Source organism: Macaca thibetana, chromosome 5, assembly GCF_024542745.1.
Source record: "Macaca thibetana thibetana isolate TM-01 chromosome 5, ASM2454274v1, whole genome shotgun sequence".
Taxonomy (NCBI): Eukaryota; Metazoa; Chordata; class Mammalia; order Primates; family Cercopithecidae; genus Macaca; species Macaca thibetana.
The window spans coordinates 21,332,983-21,356,545 of record NC_065582.1 but is presented as its reverse complement, the minus strand read 5'-3'; the positions used below and the strand labels follow the sequence as shown (position 1 = coordinate 21,356,545).

The 23,563-nt window shown below is 40.6% G+C and overlaps 1 protein-coding gene and 1 pseudogene across 4 annotated transcripts in view; one reads left to right on the top strand and one right to left on the bottom strand.

The window, feature by feature from the left end:
- The window catches only part of PALLD (palladin, cytoskeletal associated protein), a 432,781-nt gene that overhangs the window by 99,157 nt on the left and 310,061 nt on the right, over nucleotides 1-23,563 (top strand). The gene's annotated exons all lie outside the window — the stretch shown is intronic.
- On the bottom strand, nucleotides 1,183-13,587 carry LOC126954523 (transcription factor BTF3 homolog 4-like; annotated as a pseudogene).

Genomic DNA, 23,563 nt, shown 5'->3' with positions numbered 1-23,563 from the left:
TAAGCATGCTCTTGAATTTTTATTTAGAATGAGAATGATTCTAATAAATTGTAAATTTTTAAAACACAACAAATACCGCAAACATTGCAAAATCTAGAACAATAACATAATATTTATTGATGTACTTCCTGACATACCTCTCTACTGACTTTTCCCTATAGTTTTGATACATACTTTCTGAGTATCATTTCATACAACAATTTTGTAATACATTATGTAGAGAGAATATAAGTCATTTTTCATCCAGCATGGTTGGCCAAAAAAAATTTTTATTTTTGATATTTAAAAAAGTTTCTGGCCGGGCGCGGTGGCTCAAGCCTGTAATCCCAGCACTTTGGGAGGCCGAGACGGGCGGATCACGAGGTCAGGAGATCAAGACCATCCTGGCTAACACGGTGAAACCCCGTCTCTACTAAAAAATACAAAAAACTAGCCGGGCGAGGTGGCGGGCGTCTGTAGTCCCAGCTACTCGGGAGGCTGAGGCAGGAGAATGGCGTAAACCCGGGAGGCGGAGCTTGCAGTGAGCTGAGATCCGGCCACTGCACTCCAGCCTGGGCTACAGAGTGAGACTCCGTCTCAAAAAAAAAAAAAAAAAAAAAAAAAAAAAAAAAAAAAAAAAAAAAAGGTTCTTCAGTTTCACAACTTATTGGAAATTTATAATTTATAATTTTTAGGATAGCTGATAAATTTGAAAAAAACTCTAAAAAGTTTATTTCACATATGATCTGTGTATTTCAGGGAATTTCAAGTATGGTTACATAGTAACCAATCAATGTTAAGACCATTTCAATTGATGGCACTTCTTTGTAGTTGATATCATTGTCACAGTGGTGTGTTATGAGCTTTATGCTATTGTCCATGCCAGTATTTCTGTCAAATCAATAAGAACTTCATCATTTTCAATGTATTTATATGATTTGCCCTTCTTTATAAACATGATTATCAAATAATCCAAGAGCCTATGTACTACTCCTATAAGAAAAAATTTGTGTCCTTTTAATAAATTACTACTTTTCAAGATGATGAATTTTTTTAACAAGGTACATCTTTTTTAAAAAATATAAATAACATTTATATTATTGAATAGCAATAGGTGATACTCCCTGTATCTGTAACACTTTGGAACCACTGGTTTATTTGTTAAATCCAGTCCATGACAGCCTCCAAACACCAGAAAAAATTTTAGTTCGCTTCATTCTTCGATGCCTCATCAAAATATTCTACAAGATCTGAAACATCCTCCTCCTCCTCATTGTCTTCCGGGTTTGGTGCTTTTCTATTCAAGACTTGCCATGGGAACTGTTTGGCTAACTTCCTGAGCTTGTTAAGCTGTCAGCACCAAGCTGACTTAATATTCCAGGAAGCATTTCTGTGATTGGTTTGGCTTCTGCATGACTGGAAACTGCAAAGGTGTTAGCAGAGAGAGAAGGACTAGAGAGAAGAGCAGAGAGAGGTAATTGCAAAGATGTTGGGGCAGAAAGAGGTTAGACTTTGGGATTGCTGAAATGAAAAACTGTCCCATCTTCACCTCTTTAATACCAGCTACATTATTCACAGCCAGTTTTGTTAGAGAACTCTGAAGCTTTCTGTCATCTGCTGTAACTCTCTAGGTTCCACCTTTGTTTTGCAAGCTGTACCCTCGCCCCCTATCTGGACCAGGGCCTGAAGTTTGGCCTTCTTGATTCACACTGTTGGTAACTCCAAAGCAGGGAGGGTCTTCCAACACCAGCATACAGCAATGGCAAAACCACAATTCACTTCTGTATATCAAAATAATTCCATAGATCCCACCACTTGGTTTCGTATTTCACTGACTTTCAATCTGAATTTTATTTCTTTAATAAATAATTTTAAAGATGACAAAAAAAATCTTCCTATATGTCGACATCAAGGGTCTGTAATTCCTTATTATATTGAAACTTTCTAAAAGGTCTTTATAAAATTCTGTTAAAATAACATATCCCAACTCAACTTCTCCAAGCCTGATCCACAAAATAGCCAATACCCACTCCAAATCCATGTGGCAAGTAAGGGGTGTAACCATGAAGAATTCAGAGTTAAGAGATGGTAGTCATAACCAATTGTGGTTGAAATGTCTTACTTTTGCTAATTTTACAAAAACATTAGAAATGTCTACACATTTTAACGGCTTGTGCAGGGTCTTAGAGGAAGACCATACAAGTGAGAAGATTTGAGGTTGACAATAAATTGGCTTACTATAAATACTCCTAGTACACCCTTATGGTGAAAGTCAAAATTCTAATCATCTATTTGAAGGACAAGTTGGCAGCATCTACCAAAATTTAGAATTCAACATCCTTGGATCCAACACTTCCACTTCTACTAATTCACTGTTACAGATAGACTGTCACAGACAAACAAAACATTTTGTACAAAAATATTCCATGAAGCATTGTTTGTAACAGATGAATAAATGGAAATGCCATAAGTAGAGGAATAGTGCAAGTAATAATGGATATCTACAATACAATATGCTATGCAGTTATTAAAAAGAGCAAGTTAGCCAGGCATGGTGACACACACCTATAGTCTTAGCTACTCCAGAGGCTGAGGCAGGAGGATCACTTGAGGCCATGAGTTGAAGGTTGTAGTACACTGTGACTGCATCGGTGAATAGCCATTGCACTCCTGCCTGGGCAATATAGCCAGACCCTGTGTCTACAGAAATTTTTTAAATAAAAAGAATAAATCTTTCTATGTATATCACCATGAAATATATCCAAGTTGTATTTCAATTTGAAAAAGTAGTTTAAAACAGTGCATGTGTGTGTATATATGCATGTGTATGATATACACACATGCATGTATACACACATGTATATATACACATGCACTGTTTTAGACTTTCAAATATACACACACATATATGTATACACACACATATATACATATACATGTGTATACACACATATATACATACACACTATATAAACTGTGTGGGTGTATACATATATAAACTGTGTGTGTGTATTAATAGTTTGGCCACAATTTAGTTTATATATTATATTTATACAAATTTTTCAACAGTTACATGTTGTACCATTCCTAGTCGCTATTTTGGGGGATTAGGCTAAAAGGACAGAGGACTTCTACTTACAAAAACTTGTGTATTTTTACTCTATTCCTCTCCCCCTTTTAAGCAAAATGTTTTACTTTCATAATTAAAAATTATAGCTGTTGCTCAAATCAATTTCTATCACTTCTCAAGCTGAAATTACCTTCCCTCTTTAAACTCATCTTTTAAAAACAATAAATAAATGAAAATATTTGAGAACCCCTGCTTGCAAATAATATATACCATTTTTAGCTTTTAGTTGAGGTCTTATTTTTTATTCCTCTATTTTAATTGCAATCTGTGACCAGAACTTTAGGAAAAACATGAACCCAGAGTTTCTCAGGATTTCTTAAATAATGCCTTAACATAATTAAATATAATGATGATTGAGTAATCAGAACCATTTCAGTATATTTTGTTCAAAAATCAGAATAGTTTTATATTGGGGGGCAGCATCATGATTAAAGAGAGGATGCAAAGAAAGTCTAGCCTGCAAGCAGTTACCAACAGGACACAAGAGACTAAAAGACTTCTAGTCATCTCAGTAGAGAATGATGGGAGTACTCTAGAATACTTGCCAGAGTGTCTTCCTTAAAAAGAAAAAGGTAACTCCTAAAGACGGCTGTGATATCTATGGTGCAATGTCGACTTTGCCTGGGGAGAGAGGGGAACGTCCAGGCTTGCCAGTGAGCTGTCTTTAACATAATATGATGCAAGGATATTAAGAAATCAAAGATTTATTGCTATTTCCTTGTGTCTCCATGTTTCTTCTTCTGCAAGTTTGGATTTGCCTTAGGCTCTTCCTTTTTAAAAAAATAATCTTAACTAGTTATAACATAGGTCCAAAATTCCTAGCTTTTTGAGAAATTTGTTAATCCAGTAAATATGTATCTATGGGCACAATAGATACACATAGAGGGAAAGAGGCATCTCTCCCATCCCAGGAGACTGAATGCCTTGTTTTAGAGCAGAACAGCTTGTGCACAAATGGCCCCCAGGTGAATAAGATTCATGATTGGTCATTTTGGTCATCTTCGGTCCGGAAGACCTCTAAGGCATTAGCTCAATTTGTATGTCATCAGAAAGCAATGATTCATAAACTTCAATGTGTAGAATGCCATGAATAGCTTGTTAGAAAGAACCACCCTCTACCACTACCACTATCACCACCACACAATCCTGATTCAGGACCACATTGACAAACCTGCCTTGGAACTTTGGGTTTACTCTAGAGAAAATTCACATACACAAAGCCAAATCAAACTCCCATTCCTCTCTTTGAATAGATCCAACCCTCTGCTTCCTGATCTGTATTAAATTTAAAAAAAAAATAAAAATACATTGTCTGATAATCTAACATGCCCAGGTTAGCTTAAATTATAGAATTTGAATGCAAGGACACAGGAGATATCAAAGAAAGCAAAGTATCAGCAATTGCACAACTTGATTTGGAGAAATGGGAATTCATTCCTTGCTGGAAAAGAATAGTTCAGGGGCTCCAGGGGCCAAGAGTAGCTTTTTGAGATCCAAAAGCACAGAGATCCAAAAGCATGAGCTTATTAATGAGCTCATGACTACTCATATCTACTTTTCTATCTCTTCATTATTTCCTCCTACCTCTTATCTACCTTCCCTCTACTTGGTTTTCCATGGCATAACTTCTGTCTTCTAAGGGCCAACTTCCAGAGCCTCTCTACTTTCTAACCACTCAATCTAAGACAGGAGGGGATAATAGGGCCGGGCAACCACCCTCCAGCATAGAGCACTCTTGTGACTCCTGGTGAGTCTGTAGATATTAATGTTTGAGTCAGACAGTTGGTCTGGCCAGTCAGGGCAAGAGTGCAGGTTCACAAGGTCCAAAGCATGGCAACTAAGCATCGAAAATCCTTCAGGGTGAGATTTTGGAATGGACAGATATCTGTCAAAAGAGGGTTGTATACTTGCCAGGCACTTTGGAGGCCACTTATTCACCCAGTCATTCCACCATTTGTTGAATGTCTACTAAGGGTTAAACACTAGAAACAAACACTGGTTAAGACATAGACTCTGAACTCCAGGACCTTAGAGTCGAGGGAGAGTGGTTAACAAGTAAATCAACAAATATCAACCAGTGTGACAACTGGCAAAAGAGAAATGTGTTCAGGTCTAGGGAACCCAGAGAGACGGGGAATACAAAAGACTCTGTATGTGAACTTTGAGCGAAGTTCCATTAATTAGTTGAAGTCAAGAGGGAAGGGAACCCATGGAGAAACATTGCCAAGTATGAAGGTACAATGGGATTTGCCCGTGTTCAGCGGACTTAACTCTAGCTGTGTTGCTCAGAGCATCCTGAGCTTGTCTTTGTTGTACTCATTTCCAGATTCTGTTTTAGCCATTTCGGATGTTATTAGGAAAATTAAAATATAAATTACCTTAAAAGCAAGGGACTATTAGTATCCACAGAACTGCAGAAAAACATGCTCTCTGGAGGACAGCTTTGGGAAGAAACATACCAACTTGAATATATATAGAGAGAGAAAGAGACAAGGTCTCACTCTGTCACTCAGGCTGGAGTGCAGTGGCATGATCATGGCTCACTGCGGCCTCGACCTCCCAGGCTCAAGCAATCCTCCCACCTCAGCCTCCTGAGTAGGTGGGACTACAGGCATGCACCACCATGCCCAGCTAATTAAAAAAAAAAAAAATGTAGAGACAAGGTCTTGATTTGTTGCCCAGTCTGGTCTTGAACTCCTGAGCTCAAGTGATCCTCCAACCTTGGCCTCCCAAAGTGCTGGGATTATAATGTGTGAGCCATCATACCTGGCCCTGAATTTATTAAAACCACGCAGTGATACCCCAGTCATGGATTAACCACTCTAAATAGAAATCGTTTCTATCAAATACACATTCATCTCTAATTTATGGACTGACAATGGAGAATCTTTTAAAGAGCATAAGCAACCCAATGCCATCAAAACTTCCAGGTTTATCAACATTTTAATAAACCAGTTAAATATTCTTGACCTAAGTTACAATTAAAAGTGTCTCAGGATTTATTTTTCTGAGAAAACATACAGCAGTGTTTTTCTTCATCTAAAAATCTTTATATTGTAAACTTTATATCACAAAGTACTTTAAGGCTATTGATGTGCTTCTTAGTAGACTTGCAGAAGAGCGATCAAATGTTATACAGATGAAAATGTGTCCAGTTAATTATGAATGTATAATTTTATCAATGACATCTTATTACCACTCATAAATAACTTCATGAAAGACCTATTTTTCAAAATTCAGAAAAGTGCAGCTTGTTCTGTGTTAGGCACAGCTGCTTACATGTGTTCATTATGTTTTCTTTAGGATGTTTCTTGTTATTTTCATAGTAGCCCTCACGTTACAATGCATTTTTGCAAGGTGGTAGGGATAGGTGTTATTCTCTTCATTACAAATGAGGCAAGTAAGGTTCAAAAAAATTAAGCAACATGCCCAATGTTACACAGCTAGTAAAAGTTGAACTTGTGTATTCTTTCCACATTTGCCAAAAGGCTCACAGGATGCAAAAAGGTTCCATAGTAAAAGTGGTTTGGAAAACTTTGGATGAAACAAAAATTAAATAGTTCTTTTTAAAAAATTGCAGGCATCTCAGTGAATGGATATACATAAATGTGCTTCATAAATCTCCAAGTAGAAAGACAGAGTCTGCAGCATTTCCCAAACATACTTGCGTATAAATCCCTTTTATATCCAGAAATATCTCATGGTATTAATCATGAAACATAATCTGGAAAAAACTACTGTACATTATTAGACTTCTTCTCATGTAGTAATTGAAAATAACTCTGAAAACTCTCCCTTAAGAAAGTAATTCATGAGAGCTGTAGTGAGAAACAAGAAAGGAAAGAAAATAAACAAGCCTGACAAATTCTGTAGAAGCTGAGGGGTTAGACAGTAACATCAGTAGTGTCACACAAACCAAGAAGGACAAAGAGACACTTGAGATTCATCACAAGCCAAATTTTCCTCTGGATCAAGGACAGCTATAGGGACCAAGAGTAAATAATAAATCCATTATCTTTATGTTTCTCAGTTCTACTTTAAGCAAGAAATATAGCCAACCAAAGGAAATGTCTCAATTTATCTATGAAACACACAACACCCAGAAAAATCTCGTAAAATCTTATACGTGGAACATGTAACATGGCCAGTTTAACAATCAGCCAAACAATCTGCAAAAATGATATAACAGTGCCTGAATTTGAACATCTCTAGACATAACAAATAGAGCATAGCTACATTACCAGACTAACAACGCTTGATTAAGGCATACAGAGAATTTGGAAGACACAAAGAGCATATGTCTATAGAGCTTAAGTTTGTTATGTTGCAATATGAATATTAATAGTGCATGGGATTTAATAGCAAGAAAGTTACATAAAGTGCATGTCTCTGAGAATTCCTGCTGTCAGTGACTGGAAAGGATCCCACTGGGGAAATGCTTGCTACCTAACAATGCCATCGGTGGTGACTCATCCAAAATTCCGACACGGGCCTAATGAGCTTCTGAGAGAATGCCTGGCAGACTCAGTCCTATTCAGTGTGTTAAATAGAGGGTAAGAAACAAAGTTCTCAACTGATACAGTTTTCTGTAAAGCTCTATTGTTTCTGCAAGTTAAGATATACTATTACATTGGTCAAAGGATATTTGATCTTCTAGCTACCACTCTGGTTAACTGGAGAAAGGAAAAACACCACAAAGTGAGTTTGCTTTTTTTGTTTGTCAAAGTCTTTGTACTCTGATGCCTTCTTTGGAATATCAAATACAAACTGCCCCTCCAATTCAGAGCATGATCAAGGGGCTAATTAACTGAGCTCTAAATGTGATGTTTCTGGTAGTCACTTCAAGTCATTCTAACCAATTAATCAATCTCCCGGTGCTCTGACTTGGATCCTATGTTTTTAGCCTGTGGAGCAGTGGTTCTCAAGCCTGGCTGCCCATTAAATTCATGTGGGGTATAAGAAAAAAATACCCATGCCTAGACCCCACCCTGGACAAACTAGATAGAATCTCTAGGGAGAGAACTTCTGTATTTGTGAAAAGTTTTCTAGGTGATTCTAAATAAAGTCAAAAGCCTCCAAAAACTGCTGTTAAGTTCATGTCCAGCTACTGAGTATCTAACCTAGTCTCCAATGAGCGGTCTAAAAATCTCAAAGAATTAAGCATGAAAAAAATGCCCCCACCAGTGATTGCCATACAGCTGGCTGTTTGGGACCAGCACATAAGACATTAGAAGACAGGCCCATGTTGAAGCAAGGAAATGTGAGGACTGTGATCAGTGTTGGTCAGCAGGATCCAGGGAATGACTCACAGACTGGGCAAGGGAGCCTGGACTGAGCGTGGGCTCTGCAGAGCTGTCTGGACATACTGGGCTTGGTGCATCTGGGGACCAGCAGCTGGCATGTTTGTTCTACCCAGTCTCTGTAGCTATCACCCGTGCTATCACCTCTACCAGTACCCCCCCCCCGCCCAAAATAAATAGACATAAAATGGGTTTCTCCTCACAAAAATTTTTAAGTAGTGTAAAAGATATTATATATTGAAGGAATTCTTGCCACCAGAAGAATTCACTGTTTGTACTTTGCTGTGCCGACTTGGGCTGTGCCAATGTCAATATAAGTTTTTATACCTTGGGTTTGTTTTTTTTTTTTTTTTTTAAGAGTTTGCCTAATTTTTTTAAGGACAAATTTCTAGAAATCTCTTTTTTTCATTAAAGGGCAGCTATATTTTAAATTTCTACAATCATTGCTAAAGTACCTTCTGTAAAGCTTGTATTAACTTATATTCCTATAAGTAGTCCTCTTTCTCTGTGTCCTTGCCTATAAAGTGAATTAGAAGTTGTTTTAATCTTTACTAGTATGGGAGGCAAAAACAGAAACTTACGGTTGTTTTAATTTGTGTTTCTTTGATTATCAGGGAAGTTGAGCATCCTTATGTGTGATTTTTGGACATTTTGTTGTTGTTGTTGTTTGTACTTTCCTCTTTGTGTCTGTAATTTATTTTAGTGCCAGTGGTGGCTGCTGCTTTCAGACCCTGACCACCCAGGATGACAGCTCAGCTATGCCCTATTGCCCTGCGTCCGCTGGAGTTGAAGCAGTGCCCTTCACTTAAGATCAAGCTTCCTGGCCGGGCGCGGTGGCTCACGCCTGTAATCCCAGCACTTTGGGAGGCCGAGGCGGGTGGATCACAAGGTCAGGGGATCGAGACCATCCTGGCTAACACGGTGAAACCCCGTCTCTACTAAAAAATACAAAAAATTAGCCGGGCGAGGTGGCGGGCGTCTGTAGTCCCAGCTACTGGGAGGCTGAGGCAGGAGAATGGCGGGAACCCGGGAGGCGGAGCTTGCAGTGAGCCGAGATCGCGCCACTGCACTCCAGCCTGGGCGACAGAGCGAGACTCCGTCTCAAAAAAAAAAAAACAAAAAACAAAAAAATCAAGCTTCCTCAGAGTCAGTTTTCTCATATAAACTACGTGTTCTCGAAAAAGACAAGAGCTTGGTGGCTGAACACCCCAGCAGTCCAGTGTTCCTTTTGAATCCTTACCGCCATCCTCTTCAGAGCCTGGGGTGGGAACACCGACGCATACACTGAGGGCCGGCAAAACCCACATGGCCCCGAGGCCTTCGTGAAATCAGAGGAGCCACCTTGAGGCACAAGCTGAGATTTTCTCTTGCTCGTAACATTCAGTTCCAAACTTTAAGTTGTAACAAGATGCAAGATAGGCCAGCCATTTTTCTTTTAAGATGAGGGAGAAACGTAAAATCATATTTTGTATGTGTTTCACTAACCTATGCTAAGAACCTAAAATAGGAAAGGCACCGGGGCTGGGAGATGGGGATAGGAGTTGAGAGGGGAACATTATATGTAGGTGCTTGCAAGGAAGTTGAGAAAAGGTACAATATGAACAGTACAAGAGAGGAAGTGAAAGGAAGAAGAGGCAGTGCAGATGACAAGTCATATCTGCAGAAAAAAATTTAGGATGATAACGAAAGCAGATTCCCTCCCTCATATTCTTTGGAGCATCTGCCTGTCTCCTCTTTCATTCCCACCACACTTAATGTAGTTTATTAAAAAATAAACAATGGCAGAGGGAACTGGGAAGTACAAAACACGCAGTAACCAGAGGTGTACCTGGTTGATTGCTATTCGGACTCACGTAATTTTGTCAAACCTGGCACTCGGTGTGAGCTTTTTTCCTGTAAGAATTGAATAATCAGCTACAGCAGACCCTTGTATTCCAGGCTTTGATAGTTATATATCCATAATACTTATAACAGATAATATTTATTGAGAGCCAGACACTGTTCTGAGTGCTTTACCTGTGTTATTGGCACTTTTGATTATTACAACAAACCTGATCTCCATTTATCAATTGAGGAAAGAGAAAGTTGAAGTAATTTGTTGGAGACCAGCAGAGCTAAGGTAATTCAATAGCCAAGTAGCTGGGAGGCTGTTATTCTGTTCCTCCATAATGCTAATTATTTGTGAGTGTTTTCTGGGGGGCAAAAAAATGGCTGCAAGGAAAACAAAATCCACTTGAGCTAGCATCAGCAAAAATAAAAGAGTATTGTGGTAAGAGAACTGAAGGACAGGGTTCAGAAACCAGGCCTCAGAAACAAATGGTAACAAGGCACTCTATACAGTTAGGATTCTGCCGCCTGCCTCCCTGTCTTTGCTGCCAATCTTACTGTGTTCCTGCAGTCCAAAGGGCTGGAAATATGGCTACCAGCTGCTCACAAGTTTGCATTTTATAGATGCCACCACTTAAAGAGCTGGCTCTTGTTCAGTGGGTCCCGTTTTTACAATTCCAAAGAAGATACCTTGGTTGGTCCACCTGTTTAGTTAAACAATCGCTGTGGCTGTAGAGCAGGGTCCCACTGGGAGCAGCACTGATAACTTATGAATATGTGGTGCAGAAAGAGAGATGCTTGAGCAGACAAATAGTAGCCCATTCCTTGAGTAACTCCACGCTTTATAACTAAAGTGGGCTGCCATTTCTCAGAGGCATGAATCTGAAACCTGCCCATGGCAAGCCCTGCCAATGAGCTCATCCAATGCGCCCCCCCCCCCCCCGATTTGCATCTCAAGATGGTTTTAGTCTCCTTTTAAATGATATAATTTTCAGGACATATTATAGTGTTGGTCTTCATGAGACTGAGACTTCATGACCTACATCAGTATGACATTACTTCCCAAAGAAACATTAATCCATATCCAAAATTCTTGCAATACATAATGTAAGTGCTTATTGAAGTTTCTTGAAGCAGCTAGAAGAGGAATTACTACATCATGTAACATGCATCAAAACCTCTTTAGAAAGCCTCATTAGATATTTTTCTTCTTCCTACCCACAAACTGTCTTTTCTCTTAATCCATCTCTGATATCCAGAGCTATTTGTTATTATCACTGTTGTTACTGTTGCTGCTGCTGTTTTGGTTTTTCATTTGCTTGGATTTTTCTATACCCCAACTTCTATGAATCACTCTGGCATTTTTTAGTATCTTTCATTTTTTTTTGTACTACGATTCTGATCAGTGAAACAGGCATGGGAACATAGACGATGAGGAAGGGGGAAAGCTGTAACTATCTTTTTGCCTTACCAAGTTTTGTCTCACTGGAACCATTGCAGTTTTCCACAAAGAAGGGGGACATCCCCCTGAGGCACCCAGAGTTTCTTCCAGTTCATGTTTCAACACCCCCCCCACACACACACACTTCCTTCCTGTATCCTGCTGAGCTGAGTAGAATTTTCTCCAAGGCCTTAAGAGCATTACCTCTCCATAAAATTGGGGGATCTGGACTTGTCCTGAATTTCAGCAGCAGGACTCAAACTTCCTTCATTCAGATACTGTGGCTCAGGTCAAGATACATATTAGCCAGAATTATGTTTACCTGTGAATAATAGGCAGCCCAGTTTACAGTGGCTTACGTCAATAGGGGTTTATTTGTTCCTATAACAAGAAGTGTGACCTTAGAGAGTTGCTGATGTTGGTTTAGCAGTTCCACTCGTCAAGCAGTGATCCCAGGAGACAGAAATGGAGGAGGGGGAGATAAGAAAACAGGAGTGAAAGCTGTTACCAAAAAAAAAAAAAAAAAAAGAAGTTCTCCAGGTGGATGACTAGGCCTGTTCCTGCTGTGACCCATCCAGGACACCTGTACATTGTCCTTCAGAATTGTCCAACCAACAGATGAAAGAAAAGGGCATTGATCTCTCAGTCACTGACCCCACATTGGGCAAGGGCTGCTCTGTGGGATGTCACCAGCACTCCGGCTGTGCATGCTTGTTCGCTGAGTGGGGTTCTGGATGCCTTTGTGTGGGGGTATCAGAGAGGCCTAGGGGCAGAACACAACAGGTGCTGAGGGCAGCTTAGTGGATGTGCGCTGTCAAGATGTCCTTGCAGGGAGTTGTGATGGCTGGAGTAAAAGGTGGGCTCCTGTGTGGATGCGATGTGGGACCTAAGACGCATCTCATACAGCTCAGAACCTTCTGAATCTGAGGTTTCTGCATGCTTCCTTAATTCTGGGAAAAATCTCTGTTACTATTTCTTCAAAAATGTCATCCTATGTATTCTCTTCTTTTCTTTTGGGATTGCTTCTATATCAATGCAGATGTTGTCCTCCACAATGCTTAGTTTTCTTTTACAAATCCCCTTTCCTTATATCCCCTCCAGATTCCTTTAGAGCTAGTTCTGCATCCCAATCTTCCTACTTGCTAATTCATTTTTTGTCTATGTCCAATCTGTCATTTGATCCATTTATATTTGTTCCAATGCATATATTTTTCTACTTAGAATCTCCAATTGGTTTTTTGTAACTTCCTATTGCTGTTTCATGTCTCACTATCTTCCCTCAACTCTTTGATAATATTTGATATGCTTATTTTAATCTTCCTGGCCCATCAACTATGTTGCATCTCAGATAGTTTTCCACCAGGAGTCTTTCTATTTATTCTCCTTGGCAGTCTCAGTGTTTTTCCCTCAGAGCTCCTGATTAATTTCCTTGGTTGATTAAGGATCTCTGGAGTGAGGACTAGAAGCCAGGGCCTCCATCTGTCCCCTTCCTAGAGGGCCATTTCAAGGCTGAGATGCTCAGGTGCTACTCTCCGGGCTCAATTACTTCATGTAGGGCATTGCCCCATTCCCCGAACAGGTGACCCTGCCCCTGGGGACTTCATCGAAGGTTGTGTGTGGAGGGATGCTGGGGAAGGCAATGCACGCAGCTGGCCAGACAGTCTGAGCATTTCCTTATCAGTCTCTCATGGAACAGAAGTTTCTGCATCACCAGGTGCTCTTTAACAGCCGTTCAGTGGCAGTCTGGCACAAGACCAAACGGGCAGAGATAACTCATGCTCCCAGCCCCGGCCCTCCTCTAGAGGTCAGCTTCCATTCGGGGCCAGCACTTTTACACAAACATCATGATCCAACCACCTTCTGGCTCTCCAAGCATTTCTCTTAGTTTTTATCTTCCCTCTCACCTCCATGCATCTTTAGAATTGGCTTCAGGAGTGGCAGCCAGCAGCCTGGTCAATTCTATTCTGTCAGATTCCCTATCTGTAGAGAGAGGAAGATCATACATTCATGAAGTTCTTTTCTCCATGGGTACAAGGTGGTCTCTCTGCCACAACGAATAAAAGCTGTGTGTGGCTCCACCTTCCCAAATCTTGTGCAGTCACAGGTATATTATCAAATCTGTCTCCCACCTGCTAATATCTAGAGTTTACTCCTGGCTGGAACAGTTGACTAGCGTGATGAATCCTGGAAGCAGATCCTGGAAACTGTCCATGATTATGTCCCAGGAGGCTCCAACTGGACCCTTTGTCACTGGGGACCAGGACCTTGCTGGTCTGGACCTTATATCAGCAAACCGAGTTATTTTCCAGCTCTTGGGTATACTCCAGGAGCCTGCCCCATCCTCCGCCATTTGCTCAGGTTTCCTGACAGCTGCCACAACTGCTCCTTTCTCTTTCTTCCCTCTAATGAGCTCCACCAACAATGAAAATTCAGGCCATCCCACCAGTTCATGGTGAAGTCTAAGCTCCTTTAGAAACTCCTTTCTATAAACCACTCTCTGCTGACCTGAATCGATGGTCTCTGATCCTGTGAGCTGTGTTCCATCACATCCTGCCAGGGGGCCAGCTGCCAGAGCTCCTAAAGCACAAACACAAAGGTGGCACCTTCCTCTCTTCTTCTTGTTAGTGTATGAGAAAACAGCAACACAAACAAAAACGCTTCAACCTACAGATCGTATCAACTCTTCAGTCTGACATTTTTATCTGAAGACTATCAGATTAATCTATAAGCAAAACTGAGGTCCTTGAAGACTTCTTCTGTGACCAAGTAGTAACGATAAATTCTGCAGGCTACATTTCACTCTGGCATTTGTCTGTTTTGCAGTTGTGCCTTTCCGGTACCATTTTCATGCACAACTACCTGGGACCTGGGCTGATCCTCCTCATGGAGTTTTTTTCTTTCTGGTAGTACATGTTCCTCACCAGAAGTTTTAAAGCCTACTTGATTCTCTCTCCTGCTAAAAGAGCTCAGAGGATGCAAGCTCCACTAATGAGTCAGATTCATCAGTGTAAAGATGTCCACCAGGCCGGGCGCCATGGCTCATGCCTGTAATCCCAGCATTTTGGGAGGCTGAGGTGGATGGATTACTTGAGCTCAGGAGTTCGAGACCAGCCTGGGCAACATGGCAAAATCCTATCTCTACAAAAAGTACAAAAATTAGCCACGTGTGGTGGTACATGCCTGTAGTCCCAGCTACTTGGGAAGCTGAGGTGGGAGGATCACTTGAGCCCAGAAGGTTGAGACTGCAGTGAGCCGGGATCTTGCCACTGCACTCCAGCCTAGGTGACAGAGTGAGACCCTGCCTCAAAAATAAAAATAAAAATGTACACCACAGACCTCTTCCTAGCTTCCTAAAATGCCTAGTTGTAAGAAATTCAGTGTCCCTGAAATCTAGGTTTACAAAAAAAAAAAAAAAAAAAAAAAAAAAAGCTCATCTTATGATTTCTAAAATCATCTCTTCAACTCCCTTGAAATAGGGAACTGATACATCACATCCCCATGTAGTTCCATCCCCAACCCAGAATTTCTCCCATAGTGATAATTCTGATCCCAGAGACGTCTCCACAGTTTTCTGATTCATGGATGATCACTCCAAGAACCATGAAGGCTTGTGTCAAGTTGAGCCCCAACTCCCTTGCTCCAATCTGTCCAGGAGCTGAACAATGCTGAAAGTTTTCCTTGGCTGCATTCTGGGGCAATTTTATCTAAGGTGCAGCTGTGCATTGTTCTTTAGGTTGAAAATCTGGGACATTTGCCCCCAAACGTAAGGTGAATTAAACCAGACTGCCTTGCAAATGCCTCAAAGTCTGTCTCAACACAGTGACCCATCCAAGAGAAACAAAGATGTGTCACCAAAAATATCTATAAAGTTTTTTTTCCTGTTTTCCTAGAAACTCTTCAGGGATAGAGTTGAGGGGCTCATGCTGCGTTTAGAGCTAAACTTCCTGAAAATCTTCTCCCGGGGCCCTGGAGGCAAACAGGGCAGTGCAGAATGCTCCTTAGAAGGGAGTGTGGAGGAAAATGAATGCTTATATTGGAGGATCCATGTTTCTGAAACCCTGAAATTCAGAAAGCTTTCTGGACTATGCCCTCGCTGGACTCGGAACTACTAGGCTTTCATCATCAAGAATCCACCTTTCCAGCATAGGGCTGAAGTTTCTGCTTCCTGAATACCTTTTCCCCTATCAACTGCCTTCGGTAACTAGTGGAGAAAAATGAAAATATTCTGGGAGATGGCATGACAGAAAAACTGAGTTTCTAATGTCACCCTTTGAAATGTATCATACACATTTAGATATCTCAGATGCCTGTGTCTAGGTGCCTTGTAGGGTGACCAACCATCCTGGTTCGCCTTGGACTGAGGGGTTTACTGGGATGCAGGACATTCAGTGCTGAAACCCAGAAAGTCCAAGACAAACCCAAATGAATTGTTCACCCCAGTTTCATGCTCAACATGAATAGAGACACCAAAATACCACTAAAATAAACATCTTGACTGAGGTGTATGTATTTCTGACAGCCATACTGCATCAAACAGCCTGCACCGTAATTCTTTTCAGAATTCCCCTCACCTACAGACCATCCTCAGCCTCAATCTTCACCTGTCCACATCATCTTTTGGAAATGTGTCAACACTCTCTGCAATTAATTGCGTTGCATCTTGTATTCCAGATAACAATGCCAGAAATGGATGCAGATTTTGGTTTTGGCTATAAGGGCTCAGTTGTGAAACATACATATTTATACTTGAGGGGAGAGTAGCGGAGAGAGGAATCCTACCTCCTTTGGCTGGTTTGTGCAATGAGCTCAGGACTACACATTTAGATATGAAGTAATTAGAAATAATGAACCTCTGGGATTACCCCAAGACTTCCAGGAGACATAGAGTGTGCCCCAAGTCTTGCTGGCTGCAAAGACTAGAACTCATTATGGATAAAAATGGGAGAATTCGATTAAACTAATTCATGGGCGTATGTCCAAAGATTATTTTAAAACATGGTAGTGGTGCCACATAAATAATACATAGATCCTACAAAGTCATGCCAACATCGTGAAAAGAAATCTGAGTCGCAGAGCTCCATATCCTGCTGCCCTCCAGACCTAATAGTGTTATTCTTCTGGTTTGTAGCTGGGAATTCATTTAAAGGCTGGAGAATTTGGTTTCGACTGTTCTTTCTCTGCTTAAGTCATGTCATAAGTAATGTCCATCAGATGTAACTTTGTGGATGGCGCCTTCACTTTAGCAGAGAATCTCCAGTCTCAGGAAGAAAATGAAAAGTGTGTTTTCCTCTTGGCTGGATTCCTGCCTCTTGTCTTTTTTCTCTATTATATGAGCACTCTACTGGTCTTAATCATTTTTTCTAAAAAGTCCTGGATTGTATTATTATTTTTAAAAAGACACTGTGGACTCTGTTCCTCATATTTTTAAAATAATAATAGTAATAAATTAAAGGAAGGCCTATGTCAGTGACCATGCTGCGCTAGGGAGACCCTTGTGCCCAGAACAACAGCTCCCAGCTCAAGAGAGGGAGAGAGCAGCCACACTGGCTGGCCTGGTCAATGTTTTTTTGCCAAAGATTTCTTTGTATCTGGAAATTGCTCTTATGTGTATCATACATGTTTGAAATTGCTCTCTCCAATTTGAAAAACCATAAAGCAGCAATAAACAAATAGGACTTCTGGTAAAAAAAAAAAAAATATATATATATATATATATTTTATAAGTATCATACATACTTTTACAAGTGTTTATTAGATGGCCTCATGTTGCCTTTGCTTTCGCATAGTGGACTCTCATTGCTCATGTAAACTGCCAGATGGAGTTGGGTCCCTAGACCATCCACTAACTTGGGCATATTTTTCTCTATTAACTATTTTTCAAAAATCATAGGAAAAGAACCTAATGCTGAAAAGGGAGCCAAAAGTACAATGAAATGAAATCAATCCTAATAACAAAGACCTCTCTTCTTTCCAAAAGCATGCGTTCCTCCCCAGTCCTGCACGGTAAACCACATCAGTGTGGGACGGTGCCATTTCAATAAGTTATTTGATTATCCAAGACTAAGTCCATGAATAAAAAGCAACAGCAGCAAGATTGCCAATAGGCTGTGGGTATTTAAAACACAATGGCAGCAAGATTCCTTGAATATGAGGGATAGCTGGAGCCAATAAGCCCCAGTGCATGGATATTAGGAGGTTCATTGATTAGGGTTACATGATTAAAGAAATAGGCTAAGGGAATAAACTGCTGTATACAGGGTTCATATGTCTTGCAATGCATTTTTTGAGTACTTTTGCTCTCATTCCTGGGAAAGATGCTAAGTTAAAAAACAAACTTTATAAAGCATTACATTAAAAAATTCATATAAAAGGCACTAAGAATAGAAATCACATTCATGCTTGAGTTTCACACACTTTCTGTCCCCAACAGCATATAAATAAATATGATTTTTGTAAAAGCTACATTGTGGCATATACCACAAAGGGCTCGGGTATCAGGCAAGGGAAAAACGATTTATCTTCATTACCATCTATCCACACATACTTTTGGTAATCATGAAGACATTTCTCCTTACAGTTTCACAAGGAAAATAACAGAACTTGGGCTCTAAATGTCAGTATCTGGCCCGAGTCCATATAGTGGCAAAAGGAATTCTTAAGTACTGACATTACATTTCAACAGGGCACAAAGAGACAGGATTTACATTCCTTCTTGGATTAGGTTTTGTTTTTATACTCATTCTCTTTAGATAATCAAAAGCATGTGTCCCCACACCTTGCCAGCTCCACCAAGGGATCCTCAGCACCCATCTCAGAGAGGTTTGACATGACATCTGAAAGGCTACATTGCTGCCTCCCCAGCCAAGGGGAGTGCTTGTGATTTCTCCTGCGTTATCTTTGAGATATTACTCACCAAAGCAATGAATGGCAACCATTCCGAATCCCACCAGTGACTCTTTCTGAAAAACATATCAGTAGGAGCCTTCAGTTTTAAATAATCTGCCTTGTAGTCACACCGAGGAAGAATACCCCAGTCAATTTATGAGGTCTTTGCCTTTAAGTTATAGATGAAAGGAGTTTGCTGCTAGCTGGGAAAGCTTATTTATGATGTGATTGTTAAGGAAGGAATGATAGTGTTCCCATTTTTTTCTTTTTCCTTTTTTAAGCCATCCTTGGGTTTTGATGATTGCTATGGCATTTTTTGCCTATGTTTTACGTACTTCTTTTGGCCTTGAGTTTAAACTGGGTTGTATTCAAGGAGTCAACTTTAATTTTGTGACAAAAAATCTGTCATCAGAACTATCCTGCCTTCATTTTGAATACTCCCCATGCTATCTTCTCTTTAACTCTAACTTGTTTTATTTTGAATCACACACAGAAGGAATTTGAATGGCTGCATGCATCTTTGGAGACGCTTAAACCTTTTCTCATTTTGGGTCTTAAGGATAAGAAGATCTACATTTGAAAAATTTTAAAGAAGGGATCCTATATTCTAAACATATAAAAAAAATTAGAGTAGAGTAGTTCATCAAATTAAAAGACTATTTTGTTGACTTCATCCTCTTTAGTGACAAAGGAGAATTTAGTTGCACTTCTTTCAGTCAGGGAACTCCACTGTGGATACTACAGAAGCAGGCCAGATCATGTATATAATTTCGCTAGGGGAGAAACAGATGGAATTTATTTTCTTACCTGAGTTCACCAGGTTTTCTCATACCTTGGCCTCTCTACTCCTGGTTTCTGATTGGAATCCCATATGGTATTTCTCAAGTGGGAGGCGAATCCCTAACCATTTGCATCAAAATCAATGAAATGAGCAGGTAGGGTGCTTGAGAAAAATGAGGATTCCCAGGCCCCATCCCAAGTCTGCTAAATAGGAATCTCTAACAGTAGCTCCAGGAATCTGAATTTTTAACAAGCTTACCAGGCAATTCCTAAGACCCTAAAGTTTGGGGAATGACTACCATGATGTCATAAGAGATTCCAGAATGGAGACTGGCAGGATTGCTGTTGCTTACCCCAAGGCCAGCTTTCCCCTCATACCTCAAGTAATAGAGCCCCTAAGTCTTGACCAGGCATGACTCTTACTGCTATGTATGTCCGTTTTATGGGTCCAGGCCACCATGGAGATGCGAGCATAAGTGCTGTGAGCAGCTTAAAAGACAGTTAATTGACACATGCACTTGCTTCCTGCTTCTTCTTTCTTGCTGGAATCGGGACATCATGGCTGGCACTCAAGCATCCATTTTAGAAAGGAGGCAACATACTAAAAAGCAAAAGAGAAAGAATTTGACAACCATGAGGTTGCCATAACAGGCCCAAAGAACCCAATTCCGCATTTATTTTGTATGATATAGAAATAAATGTTTGCCTAGTTTAATTCGTAAGTCTCTCATTTTGGTGTTTTGTTTTGTTTTTAGTTGTGGAATGGAGTAGGGTAGGTGCTATGTGCAGCTAAGCCTAAACTAAATGATATAGACACCAAGAAAAACATTGTCTTCTTTTCCTTCCATAATCCTAGAACCTGCCTGGTCCTGATAAGCTGATTTCTTATAAGCAAGTAGTCCATTGTGGGAGATGAGGTATGGAGATGGGTTTCCATGCTTGCAGATTCATAGCCTTTGCAGCTCCTGGGTCACCAGAACAAGACTGTGGCCAGTCAAGTGGTAGGAGGATTATCTGCAGCCTTATGCAATCATTAGAATTAAAGAGAGTATAATGAGGGGATGAAGAGTAAAGACTACAGGCAGAGTCAGACTCCCTGGGTCTGAATCCTGGCCTCACTTACTTTTCATGTCCATTTCAGTAAATTGCCCAACTCCTTCGAGCTTCAGTGTCCAATACTATAAAACGAGGAGACTTAGAAAACCAACCATACAAGGCTTACTATGAGACTTAAATGCTATACGTAAAGTCTGACATCTCAATAACAAATGTTCTCAATAAATGACAAATATTATGATGATTATTACTGAAAACTGTAAGAGGAAAGAAAATGAACCATTAGGAAGTGTAGTTACGAAGCTCCCTCCACCAGCTACCCCAGAACCTGATTTTCTTTCACCTTGAGAAATAAATACTGTAAGCAGTTGAGTTTTGGAGAGAGAAAGAGAGATGTTTAAATAGGATTTTAAAGTCCCTGCTATTGCTTTGCAAAGAAATCATCAGTAGAGTTCTGTATTTTTCTTAGGAAAGAAAATAAAGTAACACCAATGAGAACAGAGAAGTGGAATAAGAGGCCGCTACAAAGTGAGAGGTAGCTTCCAGTCCTAGCACCTCTGATTAGTTTATTAACTGGATGATCTCAACCAAGTCGCTTATACTCTAAGCCTCAGTTTCCTTTTCTTTAGAAAGGAGCTCATATCTGCCTCAGATGACAACTGAGATAAGTGAATGAAATAACAATGTAGTTATATGTAATAATCATATAATTTGGCATTTACAAAGACTTACAGATTTCTGTGGTTTTATTATATATTCAGACTCCATGCTGTGTTCCTGGAGATAGCACAGACTCTCTCATGTAAATCTTCTCTGTGCCAATTCATCTCAACTTCGGGGAGGATCTGGGTAGAGAAGCTTTGGGCACGATCATCTCCAGCTGCTGACTTTCTAGGGTTGTAAGGGCCATACTCTTACAGGTAAACCACCAGAATAATGCATCAAGGCATCTAAAAATTTTTTGTTACACACCCATCTTAGTCTCTATTTAACCCCTTTCATTGTACAAAAAGAAAGGGCTTTGAAAGATCAGTTATAATCAAGTATTAGGAGGAAATGCAGAAATCACTTTTAAGTAAGGTGGCTGTGCATAGCATGGAGGCTGTACTTATTCCATCACAGTCTGAAGCTCTTAGATGACATCAGGGATCAGAAATGCCACCTGTCACCGCTGTCCAGCCACAAGAATGAGTCCTTCCAAGAAAAATACTGACTGCTATCAAATATGTATTTACTTATTCGCAAGCTTCCCTCCTTCTCAGCTCCTCACTGGCATCATCAGTTAGGTCCATATAAATCCCAGTACAGTACATTTTTTCTTCCACATGGATCCTTTCTCTTAGATTCACTTTCAGGCTTCTAGAAGGCAGTGATAATTTCTATCACGCTCAACCCATCAGATCTGGCTGTTTAACATGTGATGTGTAGTTTTAAAGGATGTGGATGCCGAGCCATGATGAGGGCTGATGGCTCCATCTTTTCTGAGTCTCCACGATGGGCCAGGTCTGTATCAGGCACTGAGCTTGGATAGGAACATGCTCACGGAGGCCACCTTTCAGCAGGAGATCCACTTTTTACAAAGATACACACATCTTTGATAAGCAGTAGGAAAGCAGAGCCTCAGGAGGAAGAGTTTCTGAAGTCAGATAACTTGGTGACTTGGAGGATGGATAGGAACTGGTGCAAAGGCCATCTAAGTGTGAAAGGGGTTGACATGGATCAGGAGCTGAATGAAACCCAGTGGGCTGGAATGTGGAAGGGAGCTGGCAGGAGCTGGAGAAGGAAGCAGCAGTCAGGTCATTTGGTTGGCACTTAAGTGACTTTTGCTTTTAATCTAACTGAAATGAGCAGCCACTTAGCTGTTTTAAACAGGGAACTAGCTATCCAACCTGCACATGAAGATGATGTCACTGCTGTTGTGGGGATAGCCAGTTAGGGGGCTCTTTGGTTGCCTGGTCTGGAAAGAATTGTGACTCAGATTGGGCTGATAACTGTAGTTAGAGAAGTTTGGCGATCAATTGTTTCTTATACCATGGTGGGAAATCTTTCAGTAGAACCAACTCAGATCTATGGATCCTTAACAGCTGGAGGAAGACAGTGATGGGGGAGTCTGTATTGATGACGAGTTCCAGGTTATCTTACATGCACAATGTTTGAGGGTTGGACTGACACTTCTGTGTCTTCTTATTGCTAGTGAATTCCTTAAAAGGATGAAATTCATCAGTGTGGATCCACCCCAAACCTAGTCTCCTGAAGGTTTTCTGAAACATCAGATTTAACTGTCACTAGAATGGTTATCCCCAATGAAAAATATAGTTCTCCCAGCCAGTGGTCAGTAAAGTCTGCACTTTAAGCTCTTCCAATAGTAGTGTTGAATTTGTGCAAATTGGTCCATGCATTTTCCTGACTCACGATGTAAATGTTTAAAACTAGTGGGCAAACGCACAACCTGCTGACATGGAACAGAGCAAAATCAGCTGACTCCAAGGCATGAACCACCCCAGCCCCATGCTAAAAATGTAATTAATGGGCTTGATTAATGATACTTAATTTTGTGTTTGCTTTAATGGTATTTCAAAAAAAAATTATCGGGCTGGGCACAATGGCTCACTCCTGTAATCCCAGCACTTTGGGAGGCCGAGGCAGGTGGATCACGAGGTCAGGAGTTCAAGACCAGCCTGACCAACATGGTGAAACCCCGTCACTACTAAAAATACAAAAATTACCCAGGCGTGGTGGCATGCACCTGTAATCGCAACTTCTCAGGAGGCTGAGGCAGGAGAATCGCCTGAACCTGGGAGGCAGAGGTTGCAGTGAGACAAGATCGCACCACTGCACTGTAGCCTGGGTGACAGACTGATACTCCATCTCAAAAAATAATAATAATTATTACTTTTTTTTCTATTGGGCAAAAACCAGGGAACTCAACCAAAAAGATGTCCAAATTATAGTGCTCAGTGAAAAAAATACATCACAGGGTAATAAAGTATAATATTATGCCACAGTCAGATTTGCATTTGATAGATAACTTTGGGCACCATGCAGAGGCTGGCTCAAGGAACAAGCCAGGGGACAAACACATGGCACCCTAGTCCGTGCGGCCAGCCTCACACGCCCTGACTTTCTGTCCTTTTGGGAAAAGACAGCAGCATGCTTGTCAAGGGA